The 21,924-nt window shown below is 39.1% G+C and overlaps 1 long non-coding RNA gene across 2 annotated transcripts in view; it reads right to left on the reverse strand.

Annotated features, from left to right (window-relative positions):
• The window catches only part of LOC135280416 (uncharacterized), a 99,448-nt gene that overhangs the window by 72,633 nt on the left and 4,891 nt on the right, over positions 1-21,924 (reverse strand). For both annotated transcript variants that reach the window (XR_010347366.1, XR_010347367.1), the window contains exon 2: positions 10,671-10,731. This is a non-coding gene — a long non-coding RNA (uncharacterized LOC135280416). The remainder of the gene's footprint in view (positions 1-10,670; positions 10,732-21,924) is intronic.

Here is a 21,924-nt window from a genome sequence, read left to right on the forward strand (position 1 = left end):
TTCTAGTAATTCTGTGTTTATTTGTTTAAGTAGGCTTGAAAATAAAATTTTCAATACTAACAAGAGAAAAGAACAAATAAGAATTATTGAAGTGCATACTAAAGATCTTCTATATATTATGGACATGTAATAGGATTTTTTCCTCCATCATAAGATATTGCAGAGGTGGACAGATAAATTACTGTCTGCATTTATAGAGTAATAATGACAAACTATTCTTAAAGGGGAATCCTTCCAGATTTGTAAAACACTGGTGACAGTAGCAATCAAACTATGAAAAAGCAGTCAGTCCTTGACTAATAACCTCATTCATTTTTATGATGAATTAAGTACATTATAGGAAAAACACATAAGAGGTTTGTTTAAAAATACTCTGCATATTCATACAGTACCATGTAAGAATAAAAAAATTAAAACTAACTAGATTATCATTTCCTTTGCATATAACATTGAGTACCTATAAACATTGTGCTATTAACATTGAGTAACACTGATGCTATAAAGCATCATCATTGACTAGTATTAAAAAGATATAAATTCAGTTGAGAACAGTTGATAAACTCAACAGATCATAATCTCAAATACTGCTTTTAATTCATGATTATGCTTAAAAGTTACAACAAATATATGGACTCTGAAGTCCCTGAATTATGTAAAACTAGTTTTCCACAGATTCAAGGGTTAAGCATTTACAACATAGATTAAAATGATTACATTAAAAACTCAAAACATTGATAAAATTCCCTTATTTTTAAAGAGTAGTAATTTCTTTTCATAAAACATTTCCTAATTCAGTTTTATAACAATTACTTGTGAGCTTTGCTAATGACGGACGTGGTACTGGCCCATGACCTGTGAGTAATGCACCAAAATAAGGAGATATTAAATCTACAGACGAGCTATTATTTAGATTTATGATTTAATGAATGGTAACATATTTTGCTACTTTATGAAGAAATGAGCAAATCATAATGTCTTTTGCTTCCTAAGAAGCTCTCCTTGGCAACCATCAATGGAGTGTGACTGTAATTGATAACCTGAGCTGATTTTACATTCTGTTCGAAATCCGGGTTCACGAGGTTAATTATGGCCCGGCCACAGCTCATGGGAATATGAGGCTGCTGTGCCTGCCTGGCTGATGAAGATGTACAGCATGATCCCAGCAGTTCCCTGACACAGGAGGGACCTGCAGCACCACATGTGGCGCTGACACCTGCCCTGACACCCACCCTGTCACTCCGGGTGGCCCTGACACCCACCCAGACACCCACCCTGTCACTCTGGGTGGCACTGACACCTGCCCTGTCACTCTGGGTGGCACTGACACCCGCCCTGACACCCACCCTGTCACTCTGGGTGGCACTGACACCTGCCCTGACACCCCACCCTGTCAATCCGGGTGGCCCTGACACCCACCCAGACACCCACCCTGTCACTCTGGGTGGCTCTGACACCTGCCCTGACACCCATCCTGTCACTGCAGGTGGCACTGACACCCACCCAGACACCCACCCTGTCACTGTAGGTGGCACTGACACTGAGCCTGTCACTGCAGGTGGCAGAGTCAGAGCTATGGCCCTGCTTGCTCAGAGAACGCATTGCTCTGCGTGTCCTTTCTGCTGCCTTTTGCTTCACATCTTCTATTAAATCCAAGGATCAATAATTGTGTGTCTATCCAAAACAAGTTACCAATTAATATCCAACAAAATTACCATTGAGGAAGGATCAACACTTGGTTTCATTTTCAGTCTCCTCTTCTGCAACACTGAATTGAAACACGCAGCAAAGGAGTCTCGTTATGTGATACAAGCACAAGAGATGGGAATGTTAAAGACATCTGAAAATTACTGTGACAAACCACTTGCAAGGAAAGGGAAGATAAGCATTACATCATAAATGAGCAGTTCAGTAATTTCATCCTGAAAATCAGCAAAAGTAAGACCTTCTTACACACTCCACACATAGCTTGCAGTGTGAACCACCAGACCAAGCTTCCCACCCAGCACTACAGCAACTGCACCGAGCTCACCCTGGCAGGCTGACATGCACCTTCAGCATCCCAGAGAAGAGCGAGCAGGGCAGTGCTGCGAGCACAGAGAGCTTTGTCTGGCGCTGTCTCCGTTCAGCTGCAGCCAAGGCAGCACAGGGATGTCACAGGGATGTCACAGCCTCAGCTCCCAGGGTGTGTGCAGAGCAGCAGAACCTTGTCAAACTCAGCTTCACTTATAGTACAGAGCACAAAGCAGTAAAATCCTCTTTTGAGTTCTGCACTGCAGTCACTGTGGGCTCAGAAGTGAAACCAGGCAGCGGAAGGAGCAGCAGCAGCCATCAGCTGCTCTCCCTGGCTACCTCAGCAAGGCTGCGCCATCGGCAGGGATACCACTGCCTTCTGCATGAGTCCTACCCTCCTTTGCTCTCCAGATGGACAATATGTCATCTAGAGATTATTTTCAGATAGAAAAACGAGGCAGAAATCTCATTAGTTATACTCTATGTTCATAGATTCACAAGCATTAATACAAGATTTTAAAAGGGAAATGCAAAATTAACTTCTCCATTATTCAATCATGTTAAAGAACAGATAAAGTCTCTAAAGAAACCTTAAATACCTAGAAGGAATCCTGTGGATGCTGAATACTGTTTGTACCAATACAGGCAACCATATCCCTTAATCCTTTTATAAGTCACTCAAATTACATTTCAAAATCTGTTAATAATTTTCCCTTCACAATTCCCCCTCTGTGAGGCTCTTCTGGATGAGCCTGGATGTTCTGAATTTCTAACCAAGGGTGTTTGGTAGCCATATCCGTTTGATCCTGGGCCAGCAACATCCTTAATTTAAAAAGTTCTTTTACCTGCCTAGAATTTTTAGCTGTCCCCTCCCTCCCCCACACACTTATGGTGATCGATCCTGTCCCATCCCAGCCCACATTCCCAGGGCTCCCCAGGCAGCCAGGAAAGGCTCCATTAAATGCTTACAGACCTGCTGCACATCCCTCCTGCTTTGAAAGACTCTCTTCAGGAGCTGCAACCAAGGTAAGCAGAGAGGGGTAACATCCACACAGTTGTTACTTCACATTTACAACAGGACAGACCAAAGGAGGAGACATTTTTTAAGGCAAATAAGCTTCATCAATGGGTTTAAAAAGAAAAGCAACAAATTGAAAAAAAAATCAAGTTTACAGCTTGCTATTGTGTCGTTCACTGGTTAAGAAATAAGCATAGAATGCTTATTCATCTTTACTAAAGCTACACGAAATCATCAAAAAAAGGCTGTCAAAGAACATCCATACTCAGCATTAGTATGTGGTAAATATTAAAACACTAAAAATTACATGATGTTTAAAAGTTGAAAAATTAAGAAAAGTGCTTGCTGTCCCAGGAAAACCTCCAAAGAAGTCCAAACTTCTGGCCCTGAAAGAAATGGCTCTGACCCAGCATCTGGTGTCTGTGTCTGTCCTCTTAAAACAATAAAAGAGAAGTAAAGGCAAATCTTCAGCCTCCATCACAGAGAAGAAATCTCTGAATATATAAAAATCGACTACAAAGTAAGCAAAATTATCTGCTTAACAGTGGAAAATTTAGGTCCAGATCAACTAAACAACAAGAACTAGTGAGAGGGCATGATGTGCTTCTTTCCCTTTTCTGTACTTCTTTGCGGTGTCTTTTAACTTATTTAAAAGGAGTATTTGTATGTTAAGGACATCAAAGTAATCCAAAAATAAGGTTCCAGTCCTGAAATATCCCTGCCATCTCTGCTAGTTTAGTTTTAATGTTAAGTGAAACAAGATTACCCACTGCCCTCATAATCGAAACAGTGGATGAAAGGTAGGAAAATGACTACAGAGCTGTGCTATTTAGAAGATTTTCCTTCTCTTCCAGGTACTGTTCTCAAAGCTGGGCATCCTGCAATGTGTTTGCTGACTAAGGAGACAACCAAACACTGCCTGGATGTACACAGCCCCCTTTCCTGCAGGTGAACAACCCTGAGATTCCAGGAGGGCTCCAGTCTGTCCCGAGGATACCAGCCTTGGGGTCCCTGCCCCATTCTCTGCGTCTATCCCGGCTCTATCCCTGCTCCACCTGATTCCACCCCGGCTCCATCCACATTCCATCCCCATTCCACAGCAGCTCCATCCCCATTCCACTCCGGCTCCATCCCCATTGCACCCCCATTCCACCCCAGCTCCATCCCCATTCCACCCCACCTCCATCCCCATTCCACCCTGGCTCCAACCCCATCACATCCCCATTCCATCCCAGATCCATCCACATTCCATCCCCACTCCATCCCCATTCCACCCCGGCTCCATCCCCATTCCACCGCCGGCTCCACCCCCATTCCACCCTGGCTCCATCCCCAGTCCATCCCCATTCCACCCCAATTCCACTCCGGTTCTTCTATCCCCATTCCATCCCGGCTCCACCCGACTCAGCCCCGGCAGGCCCGCGGGAGCTCGGAGCCCAGCGCAGTGCAGGGCTTGGCTGCTGCACCAGGAACACGAGGAACGGCTTTAAATGTTTGCCACTCTGTACTCAATACGGGTAATCAATTGAGATAAACTACAGAAAAAATTCCATCAGCTGCTATGTAATAACTCCAGTTTAATAATCATTGAACACAGCTGTAGCCAAAGTACTGCAGCCTTAAATCAAAGATCACTTCATATCACAAGGTCTTAAGGGACAATTTTGCCTAAGAGTATATGTGGCATGCTTAGATATTAGCATAAAACTACAGTCACTACAGTTATTTTCAATACAAAAGGTTGTCTACAAATCAAAATTAAATCCCCTTCACTTTATTCAGAGTAAATGGCTGCATAAGGATGCAAACAAATTAACTGAAAGCTTGAAAGTCAAGTTCTCAATTACTATTTAACTGCAACTTTACTATATTTGAATATAATTTACTGTATACTTAGCTGTTTTAAAACGGAATCCAATACTGTATAATAAAACCCCAAATAGCACAACAAATGACTTATGATGATGCAAATGTACAAATACTTCAGTCTGAATAGTGCTCTTTCTGCATATATTGCTAACTACTGTATCAGCCTAACGTCTAATAAATCATTCATGAAAAGCCAAAGTACATAATTTGCTATGCTACTGCTCAAAATCTGCCTGGCTCTGAAAGGCCTGCTGACACAAAACTTCAGAGGAGCTCTTACTCCCACTTACTAAAAGTTGAGAACTCACACTTAAAGGAAGGTATTTCTATAGACACAGGGAAGAAGATAAAACTGGAAAAGTTCTAAACAGTAGGCTTTAATTACAGAATAAAACCAGGAGTTCATCAGTTCAAATACTATCAAAAACACATAATTACTTTGTTGACCATTCATTAATTAGCAATATTATGAGGTAGCACCACACCTCTATGTGTAAAATATAAACATCTGCAGTATCAGAGAGAGACAGAGCTATAACATCATCTGTGTAACAATGATGAAGTGCTCTATGCAGAGTGTTCTATTTGCAGCAGTGATTCATGGTGCTGGGCAAAAAAGCGCTGACACTCTGAGAAGATATTTTCCCGTAAAAGGTTGAAGTCCTTAAGCAGCAAAAAACACCAACGTCCATCATCTTTAAGCTCTATTGATTTCTGGTGAAGATTTAAAAGGCTGTTTACTTATTTCCCATCATTTCTGTCGGAGCTGTAACAATTCTCTTCCCACTGAATAAACCTCTCATGATCCTCTTGGTGATTAAGGTCAGACAAAATGTCAAACTCCTAATGCTAAGTGCTTTCACATTAAAAATTAATACCAAATCACCAAGTAAAATCCAAACAAGAAGTCAGACATGTAAATAGAACACAATAAGGGCAATACTGACCATTACAAAATAGAGCTGTAATGCATACATGAAAAAAAAATTGGCAACAGGTAAGAGTGCACTCTTTCACTTTTGCATCTTTAACCCCCTTCCTTATCTCAAGAGTTATTGTACTATGTTTGAGACAATCCTTTTAAAAATCCTTTTTCCACTAAAGCTTGCAGTCACCTCCTCTATTTATCCCCAAATGCCATTTACTATTTGACTGAAGTATTACAAAGATTGTTTTTATTCCATTCTGAACTTCATCCAAGAAGAGAGATTATTTTTACAGCTGCTGCTGAATACAAAGCCAGTATACAGGTAACAAAAAGACATCATAATGACCCTCTAAATCAAAGTCAAACTTATTGCTAATTATCTATGCAGCATTTTAAACCACTGAATATATACAGACATGAACAGAGGAATGCAGAAGACAGCCCTGAAAGAGGCTTCCCAGGGCTTTTTATCCAGACTGCTGCTGCTCCAGGCGACCAGACCATATTAGTTCATTCATAAACTTATCAAGTACAATTGTAAAACTAACTACATTCTTCAGCCTTTTAAACAGTTACTCATATCCTGAGCATGAAAGCATGAAACCATCAAATGTAGAACCAAACCTGTAGGGTTTGGAAGCCTGCAAGTAACTATAGAATAAACCACAAAGGTAGGTCTCAAATAAAGTACCAAGACAGCCAAGTGTAAACACCAGTTTGGTGTAACCAAAAGAATTTATTCCGGCAGGTTACCTTTAAAGTTTTGGCCCACTTTGCCAATTGACCTCCAAAAGATTGGTCTCATTTAGAATGCAAGAACATAAATGAGAGATTCACAGGTCTTACAGTGAGGAAAGGATCTCTTTATACTGCCTGGGTTCTGAATGGCGAGTTCAAGGTCAGCTTCTGTCAGAGCTGTGCCATGTGTACAGAAAGGTCAAAGTTTCTGCACTGAGAGGTGCCAGGAGGCATGGCAGGAACGAGGATGGTGATTCTGTGATAGGCTTTAATATCAAGCTAGGAATATTAACAGAATGCAGTCAGTTTCCACCACAGATTATAAAAAACCACAAAATGTAGTAAAACCAAAGTTGTTACTCTTCTAATTAATAACTATTGGGTTAGTTTTCAAATCAAAATTACTACAAAGAAATTAGGAGCTGTTTGCTATATGCAAATATTGTTGTTTCTTGGGGGTTTTTTTTGAGTTTTACCTTGCTCCCACAAGACTTTGATGGGAGTCATGAGAAGGGTCCAGGAAGGACCTTGACTAAAATACAAGAACAAGTTGTTTGATTTGTCAAGCAGACAGGATATCAAGGACAAACTGTTAGCCAGGCAAACAACCCAGCAGTGCTGTAACAGAGAAAACAGAGGATGCAGAGAAACCCTCTGTATTGGTTCCATGAAATACTGAATGAGAAATTTACTGTTCCCATAACATACTCCTTGGGAAGCACAATAAGCAACACAACTCCTCTTAAGTGTGTGTTGAAACTCTGTAGCTGAAACTATCAGGATAAAAATATTAAATAATCATCACTACTTTTGCTACACATTGTAGTGGAATGGTGATGTAACACTAACATGAGATTTAGTACATGATTATCTAACAATGCACAGCATGTTTGGATACCAATAGAGATTACAAAGATTCAGCATGAATCACACCATAGCAACATGTCAGTCAGTGAAGTGAAACATGCCAGTTCAGAATAACACAACCTCAGTGAAGCACATTACACACATCTTTGCAGTATTACAACTTCAAAACTTGATCTGAAAATTGTGCTTACCTTTGCTTTAAGATTAAACATTATAAATGTTTTAATATAATTTTAACATGTATCATTTTTATGCTTTAAGAATTTTAATATTTCAAGATCACTTCCTATGTTCATTTGTATACTGTTTATTATTTCTTAAATACTCCAATTCAGATACCAACATGTAAATGCTTTAGGATAAACCTTGCATTTCTGATCCAACCAAAATTGTTTCTGTGCCCTAACTTGTTTTCTTCTATATTAAAAAGAATTAACTACCTTGAATCATAAAGGTTTGCAAAAAGTCAAAGAATCCTTATTTCCTGCCTGTAAGGCAAGAAGTTGTAAACAAAGGTTTTGGGGGTTTTTGTTTATTTGAGAATGAGTAAAATTGCCTAATGAAATATGACTTGTAAAGGAATATATTATAGTTTATCAAAGAAAATAAATAATTGCTAAGAATCTTTAAAATAACACATTTAGTGGGAGCTGCCACACAATCTTGCTACACTCTTCTCTGTGATGCTTGCCACAATGTCGTAGGTTATGAAGGAAGTGAGTTTTTTGGGAGGTTGTGGTCAAACTAATCAGTGCTTGGATTTGAATATTGGCACCTGGTTTGGCCACTGAAGGTACGGACTGCCTCTGAGAACACAGGGGGTTAAAAAGAGCAGAGAACTCCCAGGAGAACTCTCTTGGTCCTGGTCAGTGAAGGAGGTCAGAGCTCCCCTGCCCAGCCAGGGCTGGGTGGGGGAGAGGAAGCCATGAAGCCAGGGTGAGGTGGGCTGGAGCTTTGGGCAGAGGAGGGGGGTGAAGGCTCTGAAAGATGGAAGGGTGGAAGAACACTGAGAGGCATCGGGCCCCCCATCCCACCGGAGAGAGACAGAGAGCACCAGTTCCTGTGCTGCCTTGAAATTTGATATCATGTGCTGGCAGCACAGCCAGCCAGAAGGAGAAGTGGGGGTTGCGGCACCGAGAACTGGCTGCTGTGGGAGTTCTGGGCAGACAGAGGTGAAGATTTTAACCCCTTTCTAGAATAATGGAAACCTTACAAATACTGATCCTCCTGAATCTGAATGAGGAGAGAGAGATGAAGCAGTGGGCAAGTGTGATGAGAGTGAGTACAAGTGAGAGATGTTAGAAGAGGTGAGAAGAATCCTAGGTGGGAGGAGATGATGGAGTGGCCTTGGGCTGGACTCTTTTCTTGTATGGCCATGGACAGACCCATGTTTTTCCTGTGACACAGAGACTGCATTTAGGGGGAGGCAATGCCTTGGAGCCAAGAGAGTGCTGTGAAGCAGTGGCATGAACAGAGACGGTTGAGGAGGATGTAGTGATGCCCTCGGTCTTCAGTGAAGAGGAAGATCTCTGTTCACGAGGCCCCAGGGGGTGAATTTGGGAGGGGACTGGTGTCCCGAAGCTGAGAGGCTGCTGCTTTTGTTGGAATTGGCGGGGCATCCTTAAAAGGAGAACCCTGGAAGCAGTTCTGGTCCACGTGCAGTGGTGAGAGCATTGAACATGAAAGGAAGAGGTCACGAGGGCAAATGTTCTCCAAGTGGTGCCACGAGTGACATGGAAACACAAGGGGGGACTCCTCTCTCCCTGATGGACTGAGAGTTGATTATTTGAGAGGTGGTGATGGACTGAAAGTTGATTATCTGAGAGATGGTGACGGTGTGGAAATCTGTGGTGTCATTTCATGCTGTGGAGGAAAAAGGGGGGAAGGAGGAGGAATGTGTTTGGAGGGTAGTCATTCTTAGTTTTGTGTCTGTTCCTTTTTAGATGCTGTAGGTAATAAAGTTTGTCTCCTTTATGCCTAAGTTGGAGCCTGTTTTGCTCTGTTCCTGATCATATCTCACAAAAGCCACTAGGGAAAGTGTATTTTCATGGGTGGCACTGGTATTGAGCCAGCCTCAAACCATGACACACAATTAGTCAGGAGAGTGATTATGATCCCAACCTCAGCATCACTGGATTTTATCTGTAAATCAATGAGTGTTTAATAATGACATTCACGATGCCCTCCCTGCACCCCAGGCAGGAACCCCTGCCTGCACAGAGCTGCCCTTGTGCTCTCAGGGTTTTCAGCAGAATCTGACATCTGGATTTGGTTTGGTGGCCACAGGGCCTCTCTGCTGCACCGCTGAGTCACAGCAGGAGGGACCTCAAGACAGTTGTGAGACTCTCAGTGACTTCAATGAGATTTAACTGATAAAGTTTGATATGTAAATAGTGTCCAGGGACTTGCTCAACTTTACTGTTTAAGTTTACTTTCATCAACCTACTGTATTCTAAAGACTATTGTATGTTATTTGGGGGGGGAGCTGTCTTGCCCCCCCAGATGCCGGTGAGCCTCCCAGAGCCATTGCAGTGAGGGTGCAGGACCCCAGTGAGCCTCCCAGAGCCATTGCAGTGAGGGTGCAGGACCCCAGTGAGCCTCCCAGAGCCATTGCAGTGAGGGTGCAGGAGCCCTGTGCAGACCCAGGGCTCTGCTGGCCTGACAGAGGGGAGATAATGAAACCAAAGCATCTGAGTCTCAGAGAGAACTCCTGAGAACATGTTAACTGAGAGTACCAGAGGTTCTGCTCAGTGCTGTTTCTGCCCCAAAGATGTTTGCAATGTGCCAGTCTGCAGCAGGCTCCTGTCACTCTCACTGATGTGCCAGGTCAGGCTCATGGCACCAATTTATGCCGAGAAGGCTCCATGTCCCCAGGTCTGAGCACACCTACATTCAGTGACTGTACAGACAAAACTAAAAGATGTTCCGTATTTCCTCCCTGCATTTTCAGTTATCTGTAGTTTCCTACAATAAAGAAAACTAAAGTAACAAATGGTCAAAATAAAAACTTCATGCGTGAGAAGAAACAATAATCCAGATTAATTTTTGGGTTTGTAAACCCTAGATTAATCATGAATGAATATAATTAAGAACACCCAAATTACTCTTCACTAATGTCTTGCTTTCCACTCGGCTTCAAACAACAGCCCTCTCATGTACATTTTATATTAAAATCTTGTAAAGCTTCTACAGATGTTTTGAAAATTTTTCTTCTTTCAAAGAAAAGAGAAAATTATTTACCTTTAATTCACTGGAAGCCTTTAAGAGCAACTCCCCATCGTCTGACCATGCAGATTCTCACCTACAAACACAATTAAGTATGTGCTTAACCTTTGAAAGGGTGAAATGCAACTATATTTGTAGTTTGTGTTATCCATGGACAACCTAACAGTCTGGAATCTCACAAAGTTATGTTACTCAATGATTTATGTTTAGTTTGACTCCATCTCTGAGGAAAAGAAAGGTTTTTTTCCTTCATATATTTTCTTCAAATATTCCAGAGTCTCAAACCATATGAACTTTTCTGAAACTGTATTTTTGAGAAAAAGGTATTGTTCTTCACATATAAAAATCTTTCCATGCCAAAAATTTCTTTATAATTTCTATAATAGAAATGCATTTTTAAGAGAAAAGTGCATTATGAACATTACAAAACTGTTAAAACTGTTTAAGTTGTATATTCTAATTAGTTTGGCAGAGCTAATACAAATTATGTTTACAGACTAACAATAATAAAATTGAAGTACTAGTTAAATATGTAAAATAATTAAAGGAATCATTTTTAGCCTAGCATAATTAGCTAATCCACTTTACATGCACTTATTAAAATGAATTTACATGTTATATTCCATAGGTAGTTACACAATAGTGTTTATACAGGAAAAATATAATGAACCAAACTCTTTGTATCCAGCTCTCCACAATTAAAACGAAGACTCCCCAAGTAATATCAATCTAGGAGAGACTAATTAAGTTTGGTTTGATAACCATTCATTTCTTCTATTGCCTCTGAGCAAATTGTTTATTAGAGAAAGTTATTTTACACAAATCAAATCAAACTGGGTAAACCATTATATTTGAGAGAAACCTTAGCCATCAGTCAATTAATCCATCATTTTCTCCAGACACTTTTGTTTAACAAGCAGATCATATTATCAACAATTTAGATATCCTATGATTCAATTATGACAGAAAATTTATTGACAGCTTCTCTAATACTTTTGTTATGAATAAATATTAAATGTTCTCCACTTTTGATGAGCAAACCAAATGCAATCGTGTTAAATCTAATAGTCAAAATCTGAGTGATACTTCCAAATGAAATGCTTTTAAAAATATTTTAAACCAAAATAATTTATATCATTAAAATGAGTGATCAAACATACCTCACAATGTCTGAGAAATTAGCAAATTATCTGATTTCAACTGATAAAATGAGAACACATCTATATAAGCATTACCAAATATGCATGAAGAGATTTAACACAAATAAAAATTAGTGACTTCATGTAGCACTCTAAAATATTTATGTAAAAATAGCACCATTATTATGATGGCATTATTATGTAAAAATGGTATCAACATGTCATAAAGTTAGAGACACTTTCTGCAACTACATGCAAGATCTGCCTAAGAGCTAACAGAAATATATTCTTCAAATCTAACAGCTGAACATATTTGCTGTGGTAATCACGTCTATTAAAAACCCAAATGGTGAGATGTTTATAATTACAGCTGTCTTAAACTCAAGAAAAGAACATTTCCTAACAATGGTTACTCCAGAACACTCGAACTCCCTGACAGACATTCTTTGAAGAAATCAGGAGTGGCTCATTGAGCACTGAACAAACCAGTTCCTGATGAAAGGACAAAGGCGAAGCTCTCTCCAAACCAATGTCCATTATGAGAGATAATGGAACCACACCATCTTCTATCGGTACATTACAGCATCATTGTCACTTCAAAGGGTTTTTCCTTGAGCCAAGGAAGTTCCCTGTCTAATAAGGGGAGCTGCAGCAGGACTCGCTGCACAGCCAGGAGCCCACAAGAAAGGCGCTCACTGCAAACTCAGACAAAAGCTCTGCGAGTTTTCCAGGTCTGACACATTCTACTCATGAGATGCAGTATTTTGTGTCTAGATTGCATATCAATTGCATATTTCTCAACCTGGAATGGTCTTATTGTATATATCCCAGTTAAAAACATTATAATACATATGTATTGTCAAACATCTATAAAATGCAACCCAACAATCATTTCCTTCCCTGTCCTTACCTCCTATTTGGTCTGGTGCATAATAATGTGTTGTGGTTTACAGACATTGCCTCTACTTTCAAAACTGAAATGAAATGTGAATTCATGCCAAATGGAAGGCAAAGAAAGGTCAAATGTACTTTATTACAAAGCATGTGTTTCCAAAACCTCTGGCAAAAGTGAATGCACATCAAGTTGCTCACTGCCTCTCAGTAATTGAGTACTCTACCCTGATGGTTTCACTAGTCCCATTAAGAACTCCAGAAGCTTTCATGCAAAAAAATACAGAATACCATTATTATTATTATTATTATTATTATTATTATTAAAACTGGAATTGTCAGGTACATAGCAGTACACCAACTTAAATAAATTTTTAACAACTTACAGTAGTTTTAACACTGTCTGTTACCTTTTTCAGCAATCTCTGCCTGTAGGTAGCCAAGCCCTAAGGTGTCTGCTCTCCCAACACCTCAGGACCCAAAGGTTTACTACCCTTGCTCATGCAAAAAATCATCTAAACATAACTGCCAGAAACGTGTTCCTACCTTACTAAAATACAGAGCTGACCACATTTTGCTGTAATATTCTAAAACCTCTAGTAGAGAAGAATCAAATATTGATTAAAGATGGCACAGACAGCACAAATTCAGAAGGGTGTGGAGGTTTGGATCCTTTTGAGGAGGCAAGTAAAAAGGATGAAGGATGCTGAAACCTCTTTGTCACCATAACAGACCGTTATGTCTTTTTCTCTTTCAGAACCCATCTCTGAAATCTCACAAGAGTATGAAGAGATGCTTCCCTCTTTACATGTCTCATGGTCAGGAGCCCTAAGTTCAATTTTCTAAAACACATTTTTTTCTGTAGCTGGAGAAAGTAACATCTTGAATATATCCTGTGCATACTGGTGTTGTACTGTAAAGCCCATGGTTCTGTCACAAGAGATTGCTAAATTCCCCAAGTCGAAATTCAGTGTGTCTCCTCATCTTTTATAACGAAGGTATCATAAATCCTTTCACTATAGCTCCCAAAATTCCTAATGGATACTTCGTCTCTGTGTGTTTGAAGAACTTCACATTTAACAGCTGATGTCTGTTGATGCAGATCTCCTTCCCTGCCTCTGTCCAGCACAAAACCAATGTGTGCAGAGGTTTGGCCGTGCTCTCCACATCCCAGCACCTCGACAACCACACCGATCCCCAGAGCTGGGAGCTGAAAGGTGCAGTGCAGTTCCTGTGTTTTAAATGCTTAAATATAAAACAAGGCCTATAGGAGCACAAAAAGTGTATGATTCATGAAATAAGGAAACACTAAGTCGATCATAACAAATATATTTGACCTTTAAAGCAGTAACAACAAACATTAAAAACACTCAAGCTTTCCTTTGCTGCCAAGTTTATTTTCCTCATAAGATGTGCCCCATTATGCTACAATAATCCTTCATTACTCCAGCCCAATAATGCACAGTCTATCGTCTACCTATAGTTGTCTGGTGTCTATTTAGTTTTATAGCAAGCAAGCAATTTGAGAATATGGTAATAAAGCCTCAATCACAGTAATGATGTATGATGGGCTGTAATTTCTGTGTGCTAATGGTTTACAAACAGTATCCCAATGATGACGGGAATCTCATTGATTCATTACATGAGTGCAATAATACCAAAATAACTTACTATAGATCACTGTTTACTCATGCACATACTGATAACAACCTCTATATATTTCTATATACAGATATATAGAAATAAAATTAGTATTAGTCTTTCCACATAAAAGTTCACACAGCACAAAACATTTTGTGTTGAGTTCCCTAAATCAATGTTTAAAGTTGAAATTACTGCATTCAACGGGTTCTTTGAAAAGCAACCCATTGATTTTAATCTGTTTGAAGCAATCAATTACTCCCTGTCCTCTTTATTCCAAACTGTAATGAAAACTAAACTGCGTTGTCTTGAAAACTAAATGTGAAGATGATCATAAACAGAATTTAAACTCCATGGATTATTCATATCTACCCATTTAGATTTGCCATTTCCATTATGAGTACATTTGCCATGAGCATTTAATGGACATCTAAAAGGGAATTCATTAAAGCAGGAGCTGTTGGCAGCACTTATGGGCTTCAGACTGCTTTATGTTTGCCTTTAATAGCTCACTATTATAAAAGTGATATATTGTGTTCATCCCATTAGTAGTTTGCAGAGAGGTCTGTAAGACATAACAAATCCTTTTGAGTATTGTCAGAATCAAAACTAAATCACAGGGTATTTTTTTTCAAGTGGCATATTATGACCCCCAACAAGGTAGCATTTTAGATCATCTAAATTTTGATTACCTTAGCCAAGTAAGAATTTAATGGCCCTATAGACAGTTTGTTCTTTCTCTTAATGAAAACGTGAATTATTAATGCCGTCTCAAATGCACATATTTTAAAAATTTGTCATAACTATTAAAAGTTAAGCATGCTTAAAAATGAAACATGAATTTCTCAAAAATATCTTCTCCCTTGTTTTGAGCCAAAGGAGTGTCAAGGCAAGCAGGAAGCTCAATGCCACCAACGTGTGTGTGGAAACTGCAGCACAAGCAGCCTCCACCCACCTGCTTCCCCTCCTCCTGGCCCTTCAGAGGTGAGCAGGAGAGATGTATTTGCACAAGTATTCGCTTATTAGCATAGCAGGAGAGCAAAAGGCAAACTAAAACAAAGTTGAATTGCAAAAAGTAATCCAGGGTTGGCGACAGAAACACCTCCCCACATCACAGATCAGTCCCACTGAGGTTTATGCACTTCTAGAAATAACTTCATATCATTCACCATCTAAGTAATTCATGGTGGCAACCTGGAAGTGCTCCTGCAATTAAATCTTTATACAATACCAAACAAACAGGTATTTGATGATTCACTTCATGTTCAGCAGAAGCACTCCCACCCCTGTCCAGCGCACACAGCACAGTCCTGCTCATTTCCTTGTGCTCCCTCTGCTGACTCTCTGCCTCTCACACAGCCCGGGCTTCCCAACACGTGGGACTGATGGATTTGTTTATTTGTAAAGGAAACAAATACAGGAATTCACAGCATGTACAAATAAAACCATTTTAAAAGGATCATCACAATTACTAATAAATACGAATCATTAGATTTACTTTGCAAAATATTAATTTCCTTAAAATCCCAGTAGTTCAGGAGATCACCTGAGCTTCCAAGGGTACTGGCAGCTTTACAAAGCAGTCCTGGTACTGCACTGAATTCAGCCACAGTGCCATGACACTCAGAAATAACTTCTGCAGGGGGCTGTAAAAACTGAAGGCAGCTGTAAAGCCTAGTGCAGTTAGAACAAGTCTCCTAACACCTTGAAGACCTTCTAGACTAGTTTGGCCTTGAAAAAATAAACTAATGTCAACAGCTTGAAAGCTTCTGAAGAATCAGGCTTCTTCAAAACATCTATACCAGTCCTACTGTAGGTTCCTAAAGGGAAGCTGCTTATCTCTCATGGCTCACCTTACCTGGATGGAAAGCTCCTAACAGCACTGACCTCTCACCTGGGCCTTTATGAGTGCTCCTAGGACTGCAGATGACGAGCCAAATATTCCCCGAGGAGAAGAGTGACCCAAGGTAGGTTGGTTTGCTACATGATTTAGCAGAAAGATGCTAAATTCTCATGCAACACAAAAAGAGGGGAAACAACAGAGAGGTAATGGATTAATTTTCCTTTTCCTGGAGAAGAAACACCATCTGGTACCCTCTAACACTATAACTGTATGCTCTTTGGCTTTTCAACACCAGAGTCAACGACATAAGCAAAAGTAGCCTTTGTATTTCATTATTTTTTAAAGTATTTTCCCAGTTAAACTTGACATTTGAAAACACTTTCCACCTCTTTCTAATGGTATTATAAAATGGATGAAAAGTACAAATGGTTCAAATATTTAGTAAAAAGGAAAAAGTATAGAATCAGAATGCAAATGTTCAGATGAGGCACGAATTGCCACCCAAATAGAAACAGAAGTGCTTACTGGAAGCTCTGTCCTTGACTGAGCAAATGCAGTTTCTGCAGAGATTTCTGTGCAGACCTCTCCTGGTACAGTTATTGTCACACAGGTGGAAAAGGAAGGAAGTAGGTGTGACATCTCACCTTAGAGGAGTCTTTTCACTTCATTCATCATTAAGCATATTACAGTAATGTGGATGTTTTCTCCATCTGACACTCCCAGACAGTGTATACATAAGTCATGTGAAGCCAAGGGTAGTCCAAATTAAAAAAAATAATTACTTTGATTGAGAAATCTGATGACTTCACTCATCTGGAAAGTTTCCAGATCAAAGGAACTGCAAAACAGAGGAAATAGCTGAAGCCTCATTTCTATGTCAAACTCTAAAAGGTTTCTCATCCTATATACTGGACATGACTGCTGCTCTGAAGCAAAGAGTCCCTAGGAGCTCAGCTCCACTGACCCTCTCTCCTCTGGAGTGGAAATGATGCATTGCTGGTCAGGTGATAACAGCTTAACAAACGACACAAAGGTCTTGTGTCCAGCACATGCCACTCCATGAACACTTGATCAGGCCAACACTCCTCTTTCCACATAGTTACTTGTAAATAACTCTAAAAACCATGAAAAAAAGCAATTAATAGACCATAACAGGAATACAAACTGTCCAATCTTATTTAATTAAAAAAAACAGGAGTAGTGATATGAAGAGCAAAAGCTAAAAGGAGGAACAGCATGTCCTTTGCAATTCTGGATTAACCCAGAACTTACAACTATAACAAAAAGCCCCAGATGATGGACAGTTCTCATGCTGTGTTTAACACTCACTTTTTTGTAAGGTCAAAACCAACTGACCTTGAGGTCACAAAGGGTGGAAGTTTGCACTTTATCTACTCAATTTCACCTTTTTTCACACGTAAGAATAGAAATCATCAGTGCATGAAGCTACCTGGGAAGATTGCTGATGTTAAGTATTTTCTCAGGGAGAAAAAATTCAATGAACCGAAGTTAGTGCTGTGGAACAATTCCTGTTTAAGAATGCTGCCAGACAAATACGTATTCCCCTTTATAAATCTAAACTAACAACATTGTTCTAAAGGAAAATGTAGAGATATCCAGAGGACTGTTTTTGTAATACACTAATTGCTGGTAACTAAATTCAATTAATGAGTAATTTTGAAGGAGAGGGTAACAAGTGATCAGGTAAAATCACACAACCCCCCCTTTCAGCAGTGCTGGACAATGCACACCACCCAGGACCCAAACAGAACAGTGGATAACTCACCCACTATCAACAAGAATTTTCTAACCTCCTGGAATTTTACTGGATGGTTCTTTGCATAATTTTTCTCTTTGAATTACACAAATATGCAATAAGCAATTTAATAATTAACTTGAATAATAAAAATTGCTGTCTAATATTAAAAAATTATTCACTCTGCTCTGAACTCTGATGGTTAATTTACTTACTACAAGGTCTGTTAAATTAATTCATTAAGCTATTTAAATAATGAAGATACAAGGCCAATGTACAGCAATATATATATGAAACCAATATATTTTAGATGAGTAAGGCAAGTTAGCCTGGGTTGCTGGGGTTGTTTTTTCCCCCAAGATGCCCTATTTGCTACTTATTCCTTCTTGCTAAGTTGGTTTTGGGAAATGCAGCACAAGTGAAAAGGTCCAGCAGTTAGAGGTTAGTCAGAGAAGAGAATCTGCTTGAGGTGAAATACATGAATTTTGAAACAAAGAACATAATCAACACAAAAATTACAAACAATCTAACAAATACAAAGCCATATTTAGTGATGTGAGCAGCAAACAGTGTCAGAACAACAAAGTCTGGGCATCAAAGACAGAGCAGAGGCTGGAAAGCCACAAAGCAGACACACGTGAAAGCTAAATCCAAACCAATTGTTGTAAAGCAGAAAGTGAAACTCTACTAGGGATCTATTAGGTATATCTGTACCAGAAAAAAAAATCATTAAGTAATGCAATAGTTCCTCTGTCCTAGAAAAATCTGAAATGCACTGGCATTCAAAATAAGATGTAAAATGCTGAAAGACTGATTCTCTTAACATTTACTGCCAAACAGCATTCCCTAACTATCCATTACTGAGACAGGTAACCAAACTAAATAAAGGGGTATCTATCACTCACATGCCAACGAAATACAACAGAATATTAATTTACACAAGCACTTAAAATTCAATTACTACAATGCATATTTTGCATCTAAAACAAAATGTATCAAAGGTCACTTCATTACAGATGCAAACATCTCCATGTGTGAAATTATTGACAGGTGACTTAGACCAGTTTTGCAAATTAACTATCCACCTAATTTCACAGGCAGTTGCATGTTCTGTCAGCAGAAGCCCTAGAATTTTTCCTAAAGCAAATCAATGCACAAATTCAACCTCATTCCTCTTCAAAATACACTTGTGATATTAATAGGAAAGGCTTTTCCTTCTTGTCCTTTAAGCATGCAGCAGGTTTTTATGTGGTTAAATTGCTGTACTAAATTGTCTGAAATGTAAGTCTGAGAAAAATTCATCCTGTTTGCAGCATTTTGTGACACACTGTACCACTACTTTATCAGCATTTTTTTGTCACCACAGCTTCTCTCTCCTCCTGCCACCAGCTCAGTTCATTCTGGGCGCTTGCTATTAGAAAAACAGTATTCTCTCTCACATCACAAATTATACACACATCCAAATAACTCAATAATTTATTTGCCAAACACTTAAATCATCAATAATTTGGAGTGGAAGTAGGATTAGATTTTAAGTTGGCAAGTGATGGAATCAATTCTGAAATGCTTAAATATTAGTTTACAAATATTGCTTATAGCTTAATAGCATCATAGACGTAACTTCACACAGATATTGGCTCTAGACAGTAATTATACCCTCAGCCTAATGTTGCAGCTAATGGGCATACACATTTCAGTGATAACTGCAATCCCTGAACATGATAATGGGCCTTTATTAGCAGCCACAAAATAAAGCTCAGCAACAGTCAAGTGAAGAACTGAACTGTGCTTATTATTTATTGTTAGTATTGCCTGATTCATGTTATAAAATTCTAAAATAAAATAGCATGGCACTTAAACCAGTGTTTTAATTGCAAACACGTGAGTAAAGAATATCTCTATGATTCATGCAGCTTTAGTTGTCATGAGCAAGAAGTCCAAAGGTAACAAGTGAGAGAGACAAAGTTGTGACAGAACAGCAAATATACTGCAATTCAGGGGGAAAAAAAGAAAAGGAGGTTTTAAGTACTTAAATGTTTTAAACATCATTGTAATAGAAGGAGGAAGGCAGGACTATATAATGTAAAATCAGAGAAAAGAGAAAGCAAAATAAAAATTTCCCAAGCAAAGGCAGAAAGAAATGTGCTGTACAGTGCATGAAGAAAAGCATCAATTCACACATAAGACAACCATGTAAAAAATGATGGAACCGAGGACATGTAAAGTGAAGAACACTTTACAACTCAACATAATGAAGAGCCCAGTGTTTATGATTCCACAAAGTTCTGAGTGTTTGTCTCTATGTCCTGACAGTGTGTTTGCTGTACAGGATTTCCAGGTAATGGAGAAATTCAATAAAGAAATTTCTAAAAGCAGTTAAAGGACAGACATAATGATTTAAAGTTTGGCAATATTTTGTTACTAAGAACTCCTTATTTTGACTTCTGTACTAACACTTGTCTTCCATTTAATTCAGCATGGGCTGTTAAGTGAATTTGGATTTTTCATGGTGGGCACTACTCAGTGCTTCCCTGCCATCCTGTAGCTGGAAAAGCACAAACCTGCCATGTCTGATAAACCACAGGCAGTTGTGCTGGGCTGTTCCTTCCTGCACACACCCACGGGGGAAGGCTCTGGGTGCCTCAGGAGGAGAGGAATTGTGCAACAGCTGCTGGAGCCTTCCATCAGCACCAGAGGATCCCGACTTTCTTTTCCCATGTAAATTGCAGGGAGATTGGATAAGAACCGTGTGGGAGCTATGAAACAAAACAAAAATGAGATTTGGCCCAGTGAAGGAAAAAATACCAGTGACGATATGTTTCTCCTGAAACAACCGTTTTTTATTCTTCCTAGAATATGCCACAGAAATAAGTTATATCCAATTCTCACTGTAATATTTCCTTAACAAACTCTAAATGTTAAACTTAAATGAGAGGCATTTCATGCAATTTGAAATATATTCAGTTCAATTAAAAATAATTGATGCATAGTGAAATAATTCTTCCCAAAGCTGCTGTAAGATCTTCAAAAAATAGAGCTACTTAATAATTTTCATCTCCTACAGGCTAGAGAGAAGCATTATTGCATATTAAAATTGGAGTGTGGTTTTCCCAGAGGTAAAAGAAAGTTATTAAAACAACCTATTTATTGTTGATATAACTATCCATTTGTGCTACACAAAAAGTAACAATTTCAGTACATTAAAAGAAAAGCTAATTAAGGCATAATTAGTATTTTCTATGTTTTGATAATTAAGGGTTAGTTGGCTATTTCTTTTCAAATTTCTATTTGAGGTAACCCCAACCATGTCTTTAATGAGCAGCTAATACTATTGAATCCCTGATGACTGAGGAGTTTAGTGACCACTACTACATTACTTTCATTTATCACTGCCTCTTTACGTATAAATTAAAGTAGCCCTGTAGCTATGTTGATCTACTTTATATCAATTTCTTCATCCATATCAGCTGAATATGTATGGCATTAACCTCATTTACTAGTTTGGAAAAGCTGAATTAAAATGAGATCTAATTTCTAGTGCACAGAACAATTTCAAAACTGCCTGCTAATTCCCAGCACCTGTCAGTGTTGGATCTTCACCTTGTGGTAATGAAATAAAACAGTGTATGTATTTTACAGCCAGGAAAGGATAATCATTCATAAGGGTTAAGATGTCATTAATCATGGAGATGCCAGGTCCCAGAGCTTTTGCTGAGCCACTCACAGCTCAACTCTTCCACTTGCAAGGATCCCACTGAAGGCAGTGGGACTGCTGCACATCTCTGCTCTTGCATTGCACAGGGCAAAAGTGGTCACACGCTGCGCAATAAGTGTATTTCTCTTTTTTGCTAGGTCATGCTTTGTGTCTGCAGGCAATGTAATAAAAGAGATATACACACACTGAAGAAATCTCAAAATAACAAGTCAAGAGAATGCCCTTTCCAGGTGAGAGGACAAGCCTGTGTTCAGTGCTTAGGTGACACCTGGCTATACACGTCT

Source organism: Passer domesticus, chromosome 13, assembly GCF_036417665.1.
Source record: "Passer domesticus isolate bPasDom1 chromosome 13, bPasDom1.hap1, whole genome shotgun sequence".
In the NCBI taxonomy this organism is placed as follows: Eukaryota; Metazoa; Chordata; class Aves; order Passeriformes; family Passeridae; genus Passer; species Passer domesticus.